At 42.6% G+C, this 13,277-nt stretch overlaps 1 protein-coding gene across 1 annotated transcript in view; it reads left to right on the top strand.

Moving 5' to 3' along the window:
• GRM7 (glutamate metabotropic receptor 7) overlaps window positions 1-13,277 on the top strand; it is a 308,320-nt gene that overhangs the window by 277,329 nt on the left and 17,714 nt on the right. The gene's annotated exons all lie outside the window — the stretch shown is intronic.

Below are 13,277 nucleotides of genomic sequence, written 5' to 3'. Positions count from 1 at the left end.
TTGCCCATGATCCGTTCATCCATTTGCTGCTGAAATCCCTGCCACTTCTTGTCTATTAACTGCTGTCTGAATATCTGCCTCAAAGCAGAAACTCTGCTGTCAAAGCAAAGTGGAAACAGCCAGCAAATTATTGACACAGCACTTTTCCTCCCTTTATTCACCCCTTGAGTATTTTTCTCTGATGTCGTATCATGCAGGTATACAAAACACATTCTAACTGGGAAAACAAAATTTGTCTTTGGAAACTGAACTATCTGAACTATGATTCTGACATAAGACAGCAAGGAAATGCTCCTCGTAAATTAAGGGCCATATTATGCCTCCTCCAGTCATACTGAACAGGGCCCTCCCTGCCAGAGGAAATAACTCTATTTATTTCCCACATTGGGGTACTACCCAGCAAGAGTGAGAGCTGCAGAGCCCTCTGCCAAGTCCCATTTCTGTTGGGTAACGCAGCCCACGGTGGAGGAACCCCTTCCATCATCTCTGCTCTCTGCGTCTACCCCTCGCTGCGCTGCCGCTGCTGCTGAGGTCCAGCCCTGGGGTGTGCAGAGTCCGACCGCTCCTCCACGTGTTCGGGAAGGATTGCTTCTGGGATGGCCGGGTCGGAAAAGGCCTTTGAGGATGGAGGGAGAGAAAGAGGGAGGAGGGGAAGGGATTGGGAAAGGGCAGGTGAGTGTGTGTTGCTGAACTGCATTTCACAAATTGCTGTTCTGGTCAAATGAGCTGGAATTAGTTTCTCCTCCAGAAAAATCAAAATCTAAAAATTTCCACTCAAAAGACTTGAACAATGAGAAAAATATGAAAGTTCTGATGATTAAATGTTCAGTGTAGAAACAGAGGTAGACCCCCCGTGGGAACAACAGCTTGGGGCTCTCCTGCTCCGGGTTTCCCCTCCTGCTCCCATTCTCCTGTGCTGCACCTTATTGCTGGTTTCAGACTTCTGAGAATATTTCCCCCCGCCAAAGAACAGTCAAATTTTTCCCCGAGGAAGGAGATATGTTTATTAAAAAGAAAGATTGCTCACTTAAACCCCTGTATTTCTGATAAAATACAACATTTTTTCATCCAGGACTATATACTAGAATATGTTTTTCAGAGGCAGGAGAAGTAAGGGACAGAATCCCCCATGTGTGCTGAGATCCATCAGGTTCTGCCTTAAGCATCTAGTCTTCAGTCCCGGTTTTGTTAACACTGATTTAAAGCTGGGGTAAAGTCCACGGGGAGCAAAACCTTCACCACTTCAAAATTAGTATGCGTGAGGGGAGAATGCTTTCTGTGAGCTCATTTGCTTACATGTAGGATTCTAACGCATATAAATTTGTCTGTTCAACCTAGCCAGTCAGGAAATGTGCAATAGTATTAATTTCTATGTCTTTCTCCAAGTACTGGGCTTTTAAATTTTTTATGCTTTGGAAAATAAATTTTCTTTTAAATCTTTTAATTATTTATATATATAGTACCATATGTTCATATTATCAGCTGCACCTACTACTACTATTTCATTCCCTGGATATGTGTGTTGATAGAAATTATTAGAAAATCAAATGAAATAAACTACTGCTGTACTTACAGTATTTGCGTACATTTAGTCCCAGCGTAGGCTACTACAACAGTTAATGGGAGTTTTCCTGTAGCGTTCAATAGATTGTCAATCAACCCCATAATTAGGCAACATTCAGTATGTATGTCTATACAAGTAATTCATTGAATACCTGAACTGAGTTTCTTTTTTTTTTTTATTTGAATATTTTGTTTAAAAAAAATGTTTACAGTTCCATTTTTAGGTGGAAAAATTGAAAACCATATTAATGAGCTCAAAAAAACCAATGTCATGCAAGCAAAACTCCCCAAACTTCGTTTTCAGTGAAATTTTGAATATAGTGTCCACAAATAAATAAGCTTTTGGTGTTTTCGTAGTAATTCAACTTCAAAAAATATTTTATACAGTGGATGGGTGGGGAAATTTTCAGAATTTTACCATTGGAAAGTAGGAAATGTGAATAAAAAGTTGCCCCAGATGCTTGCATCAGTGCTAGGAGCATTTTTAAAAATCTCAAATATCTTCTTTCAAAAGAAAACAAAAAATGTATTTTCAGTATCTCTTTTTAAAACTGGTTTCGATCCACTACGGATGGTGAACAGTTACCTACAGATGCGGAGGGAGCTGGCGGAGCGCAGCGCGTCCCTGCCTGCCGGTGACCTGCTGCTCTGAGGGGCACAGGGTGGGAAGTTCTGGTTGTGGGTTCTGTGGCAGGTTCCCCTGGAGCTCACCGTGTCAGGCTGAAAGTAAATTAATTGAAAGGGATTAAAGGAAGAGTCTAAGACTCACCAGCACTGTGCAAAGCTAACTTGGATGCTGATCTGGCTTAGCTACCAAGTGTTTTCTCCTAAGTGGAAAAGTACAGTTGGGTTTTCCAGTTTGATTTTCTATTATATTTCCTGGTGATGCTGCTGTTCATGGCTTGCTCAGGTACTGGAGACTGGAGTTGCCATTTCTGTTGAAAATACACACATATTTCATATTTCCTAAGAACCGATTAGCACTGAGCCACCAGCATGGGATTCACGTACCTCCAAACATTGGGGAATTTGGTGACTAAGCCCAAATTTATGACCTGTCCTACTTATATGCCAGAGTCACAACCAAAAGCAAGATGTGGATGGTTTTAGAGAAAAATAGCCTTGAACAAAACCTCCGTGGTTTAGTATTAACTTGAAAAGAATGCCTAATGAACTGAAGGTGTGCATGTAAAACTGGAAGGCCTATAAATTACCTGAGCCTTCACGGCTTCCTAAGAGCAGGTGGTCCTCAGCAGCGGTGCTGAGCATCCTGCGGGAACACTGCACACAACTCTCAGGTGAGCTGCAGGAACCTGAGCTCGGAAAAAATGTGCAGAGCACTTAGGAGAGCTGGGCTCAAGCACTGGGGTTTTAGTGTGAGTATAAAAGAAGAAACAACATTAACATGGGAGGAATATCATTTGAAATGCAGTGGTCTTATATCCCACCCATCTGGAGGAATAAGGACCCACTGTGTCGCAGCTTTTTGTTAGGATATACGGGAAGCAAAAAGGTTCACAAGCCGAGCTCCCCAGCCATGACCTGGGAGGGCTTTCATGCTGAATGGGATATATTAAAACAAAGCTTTTCAATCTAAAACTGCATTACTTATGAAAACTCTCTTAATCATTCCAGTTTGCCATCTGGCATGTGCATGCTTTTACTCATTCAACAGCTTTTTCCTGCTAATACTTGTTTGCGGCAGAGTCAGATGAGCAGAATTTGGTGCACAGCAGCTTCCATTCATGTAATGAGTTCATTCTGCTCTCATGTGTCTGTGGTTGAATTTCACACTATTCGAGAAGACACTTCTTATCAAGTCTGAAGTAGAACAGACAGTGAGTGCTTCTGCTTGGTTGTCTGCTTGTGTTTCTGCTGCAAGGGCTGAGTGTCAGACCATGAGAAAAACATTTGAACCCCCAACCCATAGTTAACTTATATTGAGATTTACATGTAATTACTCCTTTTCCCTAGAAACTTGTTTTAATTCACAGCTTTACCAAACAGAACGACAGGGAAATCAGCGTCTTGGTGGTTTGGTAATGAGGAGGTTGTGCTTCTCGTGGGCTGGAGGAGCAGACCTTACTGGAAGGACGTTTGCTTTCATGCATTTCCCTCTCGAAGCAGCAGTGAGAAGGAAGCCAAGCTGCCCAGTGCCTCCTGGGAGCGGCTCTCCTGGGAAGATGCTTTCTTGCAGGGATAGGGATAGGGTTTATTGGGACTTGGCAGCACAGGGAGTGTTGGTCTTCCAGTGTCCCCATTTCCAGTCTCATGGGAAAAATCTCACCATCTATGAGAATGGCTTTGAGATCAAGATGCAGAGTAGCCCAGTAGTAGATAGCAGTGAGCAGGAGATGTGCAGCATCTCTGTGGCAAAGACCGAGCGCATCAAAGTGACAAACAACTGTTGGAAAGATGGAGCAGCTCGTGGGAGGAGACCGCTTTCCCCAAGGAGTTTAGCTGAGATTTGTTGAGAAGTGGCAAAGCAACGGTGTCACCATGGACTAGCCAGAAAACTTTAAGGCCTAAAGACTTACAATTTTCAGTCTAATTTTCAGTAGTGTTATAATTTTGTGGACTTTTCAGTTAGCAGTGCTTTGAGGGCTCAGTACCTGTACAGACATATTCAAGAAGATTTTTTCTCTTTCTCCTTTATTTAGCATTAAGTAGAACTTACTTGGCTGTTGATTCAGTTTTCAGTAGTGAAGTGCAATCACTGTCTGTTGTCCCCGGACAGACCAGGCACCGTTGGCACGTTTCTATTTTAAAACAGTGCTTTCCTGTGCACTGTCAGGTCCTCTCTATCACAACAGCAGCAAGAGCAGTGTGTGCCCATCCTCGCTTTTCTCCATGCATTGAGAACGGACATTGACTTTGTGGGTTCCCATCAGTAAACTCTGGATAGTGTATTGGGAACACAAGCATCTCCTGTCTCGGACAGACATGCAGACACCACCGTGCAAATGCTCCCGTGCTGCGCCCTGGTGTGTTTGTGTATTCATTCCTGTTCATCCTTAACATCACTGACATGACGTTGCCTATTCCATCTTTCTGAGGAAAAAACCTAAAATGGTTGTCGATGATGCTGAGGAACCTGAGAGTGACTGCATGGGTGAGGAAGGACTGGGGAGTCTTAAACTAAAGCCAAAATGTTCCAGAGTTTGTTCAGGGGAGAGGAAGGGGAAAAAAAAAAAAAAATCAACCAGACCCGCTCTTTTCTGAGCAGCTGCTCCCATGTTCAGAGGTACCTGAACTTCTGTGAACTGGTTCATTTATTTCTAACCCAGAGTTCATTTCATGTAGTGGTGCCTCTCAGCTTTCCACTATCGCTGCTCTAATCTGAGCTCTTCGGTTGGATTAATGTCATGGCCTCCATGACAGGGCAAAATTTGAAGAGTTTATTGTGAACAGACATATTATACATACCAATGTATTTACTTTTCCTGTAGACTGCATACCACCAGTAAGAAAGAGTGTTCAAAAATCTGTTACTTGGTACACTCTTCCACCTACTGTATAGCTTTTGCCTGCTTTCCAAAAAGGTAAGGAAAAATCTAGCTTCTTATTACTTTATTCTCAAATTATTATTATAATGATTATTATTCTATACATAAATAAATGCTGAATGTGCATTAGTGCAGCTATGTTAAGACAAGTATCTAACTTAAAAATTGTTCACACATCCATTACCAAAAGCTCCCACGTGAAGGGCTCGCTTTGAAAAAGGGAGACTCAGGACTTGGGTGATTTAATCCCTGTGCTGTGCCCAGCGAAACAAGAGACTGGTGGTCTTCTACTTCCCACCAGTGGGGATGGTTGCCAATAAAGTCTTTGAAGATGTAGATATTTGATAACAATTTAAAAAGGAACAAACAAATGATCAAAAGTTAATTATGGCAGTCAGATCTAACAACTAACAAGATGTTTTCTGAGTCATTTCTAGCAGCTTTACCAGCAGGGCTGCCTGGCAGCATAAAAATAACATTTGCTAACATGTGAGCAATCTTCTTTACTCTAAAATTATAAATGGCTCAAAAAAAGTTTGCAAAATTTTTTTTTTCACTGTGGATGATCCCAGTGACCACTTCTGTATAACCACGAGTGAACAATTTTTGAGGGCTGGCTTTTCCTGAGTGTTGTGACTGCCTATGTGGTGATCTTGTGAGCTAATTTCGTATTTGTGACTTCATCAGCCAGGAATTACTGCTTTTCTAGTGAAATGAGAGGAATGAGACAGCATTTGATATTGGAGAGAAATAACTAACAACCATTAATAAATATTTCTCATATCTGCAACTCTGTGTGTGTGCTCAGACGGCTTTGCCCGCTCCTTTGGGGCTTTGCCCAGGTATGAAAGGTGCTGGCCTGACTACTGCGGTATGGTGCAGTTGGTGCTAGAAGAAATTGCTGTATACAGCCTTCAGAATGGTTAGCTGATCCCTAATAGGTGAGAACTTGTATCAGCAAAGGTAGGAATGTTGTTTGAATTGAGTCCCTGAGTCATAGGAAAAAAAATACTAATATCTTTAGCTGGTGTAAATTGCCACAGTTCCAGTTTCAATGCAGCTCAAGTTCTTGTGAAGTGTTCAAATTGCTTTTCATTGTATTTGAATCATGCCCATTATTCTAACTTACAGAGCTCAGGCAGAAAGCCTTATTTAAGCTGTGAAGCTCTTTATGAACACCAGGATGACCTGCCTCTACCAGAGGGCCAGAGTCAGAAAGGTTGATGGTGGCTGGTGTCCAGGGAAATATAACAAAGTAGTTGGAGAAGAGAAGGGGCTGCTCAAAGTATTATTGCAAATCAAATGTGAAAGAGTAAAGGGCAACTGTGTGAAGATGAAATTGCTAAAGGAAAGCGATGAGAAGAATAGGAGAGAGATAGAAGGCACCCTAAATCTCAGGAGAAATCACCTTTTTTTATAAAATTTAAAAACCATTTAAAGTTAAAAGAATTAGGACCTCACACAGATTTCTAAAAATTATTTTTTCCATGTAACATTATTGTATAATATAAGGAATTGCTGTCTGCAAAGGCACACAAATAATTTTGTCATCCAAGTCCTATAAAAAGTGATTGGCCATTCAGATTCTTGAAGCAGATTTTAAAATTTGGGCCCCACAAAGCTATGAAAAATGCTACAGTCAAGGATGGTTTGGGCTGACGATGGTCTTGCCCCCACCAGTGCTCTTCCGCATCAGGTATTGTTTTCCATTTCTCACCCGTGAGTGCTTCGGTTCCAACTGGGCTGATTGCTCTAGCTCTGGTTGCTATGTTTTGATTTGTTCTTCCAGGGATACAAAACAAAAAACAGCAAGAAACAATATACTGTATTAAAAGCAAAGCAATGATATGAGGAAAACATCAACTTAGTTGTAAATTGACACTTGTTTTGTTAGTAACATATTTGTATGTAGGTATGAAGATAGTGCTTAAGCTGTTACTTGACTATATCAGTTTCTGCTCTGTGATGCACAGAGAGATGCATTTATAATGCTTTTAAATTGTTTCCTGTGAGTGACAAATGGGAATTCTTTACTGTTGAGACTGATGAAAACACAAGGCTTAAAAAACTCTACATGATATCTGGGTCAGGGAAAAAAATTGTCCGTCACCCGAACAAGGCGAAGAAACATCAAATGCTTTTGTAGAGCTGTAGAGTCACATTTGGCACTGTAGAATTATCTGCAGCGCTTTTCTCCTGATCCATCACCAAGCAATATGCTTACAGGTCAGGAGGAAAAGACAGTCCAGCGACTAAAGTGCTTGTGATATCTGAAAGACCTGGATCTGTCCCTTGGGCTTTCGCAGCCTCCCAGTGCAAGGCTGGCAAGTGGTGCCACGCTCCCTTCCCCTTGTGCTGCCTCCCGTGGATGATGATTGTGAGATGCTCATGCACTGCAGATGGGATCACGTAAGTCCCAGAAAGACAGCTCCTCCCTCTGCTGCCTTCTGGACTTGGTGAGCAAGGACCATAATGTTCTGAGGGTAGCAGTCTGACGCTTCGTGCCAAGGTCAGTGAATTCTTCTTCGAGGCTGGTGCAGACTGTGGCTTTCTTTGGTGTGTCCCTTCAGCACACTGGAGTTACTGAGCACTTTGCTATGTATATAATACATACTGTTTAACAGGGATTTGCTTCAGTGTAAGAAGGACAAAGAAAACCACGGCATGGGTTACTTTTTTCCTCCAGGAAGGACATGAGTGATGCCCATGAGCTTGCTGTGCTCTGAAGTCTGTCATAACATTCATAAAAGCAGTCAAGGGGAGACTAAATGGAGAGTGTCCCCCTGCTTTTTGGATTGGATTATTATTGCTAGGCATTGTTATTTCGGTAGCTTTTTGCAACAAGATGGTACTCGTGGTCCTTCAGCACTTAAAGCTGTTTTAGCAGGGATAATGCACTGAACCCCTGCAACTCATCAGCGACGTTTTATCATTTGTCTGTCTTTTCTGCTGAACTTTGACTTGATCTGGGCCAGATGCTGAGCATGTCTAAACCACAGTGGTCCCATTGCTTTGAAGAGGAAACGTCAATTGATACTAGCGGAGGCACTGGCCTCAGATTTTCAAAGAGCAGCCAACCTTTCCACCTTAGCTATGTGCTGCAGTGCTCGGCTGCGAGGGGTAAGGACACAAAGAGGAGCAGGTACCTGCTCAGCAGAAATGTTTTCTGAACTTTGTACTGCAGCTGGCAGATCCTTGAACTTTGCTTTCCTCTTGAATTCACGCTGGGTTTCCCCAAAGCTGGTCCCGCGCACTGCTTTGGGCAATGAGTAGATCTCCAGTGTTAGCTGAATTAATTTGAAAATCATTGTACCTCTCTGCAAGGGCAGAGCTGGGAGGGCTGGCTTTTATACAGAGCAGGCCATTAGCACCACTTAGGCTGTTAAACAATTATAGTCGCATTAGGAGTGAGGGTAGCTCAGCCACAGTTCGAGGCAAGGGCTCTCCTCCCAGGGCTTGGGCACAGTGTGCCACTTCCAAAAGTTTTTCAGTTGCTTTACAAGTCATTTTTTGCTTGATCTGTATGCGGAGGAATTTCCCTGGTGATTGCAAAGCCTTGAGATCACTTGTAAGGGATGTGCAGCACCATGTTGTGGGAAGTCATTATGTTTCTTGGTCGTATCTCTCCTAGAATATATATGCAATTACTTAGATTATGCTGTAATGAAGCTGTTGTGATACGAGTCATGACATGGTTTCAAACTGATCTTGGGCTTATGTTGAAAGAGGTAAATAGTTCGAGTTACCCTTTAGTGCCAAGGATTTTCCGTGCCTGTCCTCCCCCTGCCCGCAGTCCCAGGAAGCCCAGGGCCCCCCTGGGGCCACCTACGCCATCCAGCAGCGGCATCTCTGGGGACTGGGCGACTCTTTGAAGCCTTTGGGTCTGAATTGTGTGTTGTTCTGCAGCTCGTCACGCCTTAGAGCATGTGGTGTAGAATAATTATTTTCTGGATTGAAGCATCATTTTCGTTTTAAGTCTGGCTAGTTTCATCCTGAGAAAGTGCTCTGTGTTTAACCTCACTTGAAGGATTTTCTATTCAGTGGAGACTGCTAAGAAATGAGAATTTGCAGTCAAAATTGATAAGCAAAAGACTTTGACAGGTCTTCACTGCATCTCTTTGTATTCTAGGATGGCTTACTGAAAAACCAAACATTTATCATCAATTTCTTCTAATGATGATATGCTTATTTTAAAAGTATTGCACAGACATATATCCAAATAAGCCTGTGCAACACCCCAAATTAGACCCTAATACACATTTTTCTGCTTCCCAAGTTGTAAATGATTGTATTGAGATAGTAGATTCCACTTTATCTAGCTGAGCATGGGACGAGTCTTGCTGGGGGTGACCCCCGCACCGCCCGGGCGCTGTGGGGTTGCCGAGCCCCAAATCTCGCCCTCGGTCTGTGCAAGAAGCGATGCAGGAGCGACGGCATCCACCTCTGCTGACTGGGACGGCATTGCCGGCCGGCATGCGGCCACCGCCATGGCACCCTCTGTGCCACGGTCTGTAAAGCTTCATCTGCAGAACAGATTTCAAGTGATAGTGGAGGCACTCAAGCATAAAATAGATGAACAAATTCACTTCCCTTTTTAGCAAGTTTTTTCAGTTAAAATGGATTTTCTCTCACCCTCCTGCTGGAGGGCTCAGTTCTTGAAGACCACAGACTTCCCCCAGTTTCTTCTAGGTTAGAAAATGTGAGTGCTCTGAGCTACCAAAATGTGATTTGGGGGTTAGGAGTTGGCTGGTCCTGTCCCTATACAGGAGCTCAGCTTTGCGTTTAGTTTTCAGCTACTTTTTACTGCAGAACCTGAGCATTTTCCCTGTTCTCAACTGATACTTAAACTGCTCTTTACAGCTTTTTTGGACACAACGGGAAGGACCGTGCCCTGCCCATGACAGGGGGCTTGGACTAGATGACCTTTAAAGGTCCCTTCCAACCCAAACCGCTCTATGACTCCATGCCCAGGCAATAAATGGGAAATCGAGGGAACACCTACTTTACTGCAGTGAGGTCGCTGCAGCATCGAGGCTGGTGCCTTTCCCTGTGTCATAGGCTGTCCCTTGTCTCCTGCCTGTGGCGCAGTCCCAGATGCTGCAGTCCGTGAGTCCCTCACCCCATCGTCTGAAGGGGAGCACCAGGGCAAGACTTGCTGTGCTTCTGCTAGGAGACTTGCAGAAATATTGCTCAACATTGATCGGGTGGCACTTATTAAAGCTTTAGCAAAAATGTGTTGCAACAGACTGTATTGTCATTGCTCCCCCTCAGGAACATTAACTCTTATTTTTATGTAACTTTGCATAGCATAGTTTGATAAAGCAGGCAAAACACAATTTGCTCTTGTGCCACACTGTGAACCATAGGTGCATTTTTTATTTTCCATTTTCTACATTTCAGAGGTGTTTTTTTTCTCCCTCTTCTTGTAATCACCACGTACTTTTTCTCCTGAGCTGCTTTCCCAGTGGTCACTCCCTGTTTAGGGACGCGTCTCTAATGGGCACACACCGGTCGAGAGATGCCCACAGGTCCCTTCTACGCACTATTAGGCTCCTTGCACTCCAGTACTTTTGCAAAGTTAAGCCGGAAACTGGCATGTAAGTATTTATTCCAGAAATTACTTATTCATTAGCACATATTTTCCAAGCTGTAGCCCAGCTACATTTGATGAGGTTGAACAGTTGAACAACCTTTAATTTTGTACACACCAAGGGGTATCTGTAATGAGGCCTGTTTTCCACAGGTACAATTTTGCTGGTTTGATATGGTCTTATTGACTTTTTAAATTAAAAGATTTATACAGATGCAACCTCTAAAGAGATGAAGACATGCAGGACTGAAGTGCCTTAAGACCAGTATGCTGGAAAGAAAATACAGTTTGGTATGTTCTGAAGAGTGACAAGTGAAACTTAAATGTGCTGTTTGATGTTTTTAACGCATTTGTTGGGTTTTATGAGTTCCCTTTCCCACTCTGTCCTCGGACCCCTTTGCCACCAGCGTGGCCAGGGGCTCGGGGGCAAAGCAGAGCCCTTCCCACAGGGCAGTGGAGCAGCACCCCATCCCTGCAGCTACCAGCGTGGGACCATGGCAGATGCTCTCTCCAGGTTTCTCCTTTAAAAAACAGCAAAAAGCAGGACTTTTGTTCCAGGAACATAATTCCTCTTCCCCCCTCCGTTTGTATTTGCAAATTCAATTTGCATTTTAATTTTTACCAGTTTCTCAAGGTCTCAATATCCATTTGAATCAATGTTTTCCTTCAGGTTTTATATATCCACGACAGCATCCTGTTGCCCGGCAGCCAAGCTAGTGCCAGAAATTATTCTCTCCCTAAGCATCTTGTGAGTGATACAAGGGGGTTTGCAATTATCCTTCCTGGCAATGCAAGGTTAGACTCTTCTCACAACATTTCAAACTGTGAAGGGTATCCCTCACAATGGAGATATATTTTTTAAGCCACCACAGCACTTTGTATGGTAGAGAGCAGTATGTGTTGTTTAAAGGTTTCATTTAAAACCTCTCAGAAAGAAGTCTTTTGCAACTGTTGCTTGAATGAGACCTAGAGGTAGGTTAGGGGAAGCCAAGTCTTTGTCCTTTTGACTTTGTTAAGCATGGTTGGAATCCAGCTACTTATGAGAGTATTATTATTTTTAATATTATTTTATGTCCAGGAAATCTTGCTGGAAAAACTCCAAGTGTGCCAGTAACAAGCCAGTAGATGCCATGAGACCCTAGGACTCTGCAGCCTCCAGGTGCAGCACGGTTCCCCCTGGAGCCTCCATCAGGTCCCCTCCTGTCTGAACGTTTGGGGATTGGGTTACTTTCTTTTTTACATCTCAGAATAACAACTTTTGATGATGCACTTTAATACGTTCACATAATCGCATGCTCCCATATTAATTATTTTGCAGACTGTCTCACAGCTTTCATGACTTACACGATACAAGACGTACATATGCAGGAAAGTGTCAGACTGTTTCTTTTTTTAAACACTGAAGTTCTTTATGCACTTAAACAATCACCTTATAGTTTGATGTTTGAACAATGCTAGCTAAAACACAGTATTCATGACTATAAGTGCTTTGGATATTAAAAGCTAGGTAGCTAGATATATGTCTTTGAGACACAAATGAGTGTCAATTAGTATATTTGTATCACTATTCCTCTTTTGTTCCATTGTTTCTCTTTGTCTTTTTATGTGATCTTTTTTCCTAGGAAATTTGGAAGAAGAGTGAGCATACACTGTTATACCTCACGGACCAGTCCCTCTCTCACTTTTTTGCCTAATAAACTCTTAGTAGTGCTGAGTTCTCCCTCTGACTAATTTATCAGTCCTTACATCCTCTCAGGGAGAATTTGTCAAATTCATAAATTGTAATATCAGGGAAAAGACAAAGACTTTTGGCTCTCTTGTCTTCCATATATTTATAATGACTCCCTTTCTCCTGAGCAGGGTACATGTCACCTTGACAGGACTCACTTGGTGCTGTTCTCACATGGTAGCTTGCTGTAGTCTCTTATGTGCACTCACATCCTCCTCTGTGTTAATGAGGTGACTCTGATAAAGAGTTGTAGGATTATGAAATCAGACTTGACATTCTCCGCTTAATTTCACTGGAATCACCCCAGGCTAGGACATTGCAATATTTGGAGTCATATTTCTTTTCTCCCCTACCCAAGCAATAGGAAGCATTGCAATTGCATCTTGCACCTTTCGGGATGTGTACTCTTTTAATTGTTACTGCTACTATAATTATAACAAAAGTGTTCCCACGAGCAGCCATGATCGTAACCTCAGGTGCAAAACCTGACTCGATATATTCAGGAATCTTCCAAGCCCAAGAAAGATTTACAAACTCAGATGCACAATGTTGTCTGGCCACTGAGAATAAAAGTGTGGGTAATTTTACTGGAAGTGGCTAGAAAAGAGATTTTGGGAGAGAACAGCTAATGGCCTTTAAGTCAAAGACGGAAGGAATCATATGCTAAACTTTGTACTGTGTTTTGGCCTCTGAGGTAGTATGGGAACTGAATTTGAAGGTTTAGAATTTCGAGTCCTTGCAGATTTTCTTGATCTTGTTTGCAGTTGGTGATTTTTCACTGCTAGAAAATTGTTTTGCAGCCATTTTAGTTTGCCTGTGGTTATTACAATTAGTTAATTGAATTTATTAAATTGTTATTATTAACAGTTAGACAAGCAGCCGTCACCAG

This window comes from Buteo buteo, chromosome 21, assembly GCF_964188355.1.
Source record: "Buteo buteo chromosome 21, bButBut1.hap1.1, whole genome shotgun sequence".
NCBI classification, from domain to species: domain Eukaryota; kingdom Metazoa; phylum Chordata; class Aves; order Accipitriformes; family Accipitridae; genus Buteo; species Buteo buteo.
This window is presented reverse-complemented; position numbering and strand designations above follow the sequence as displayed.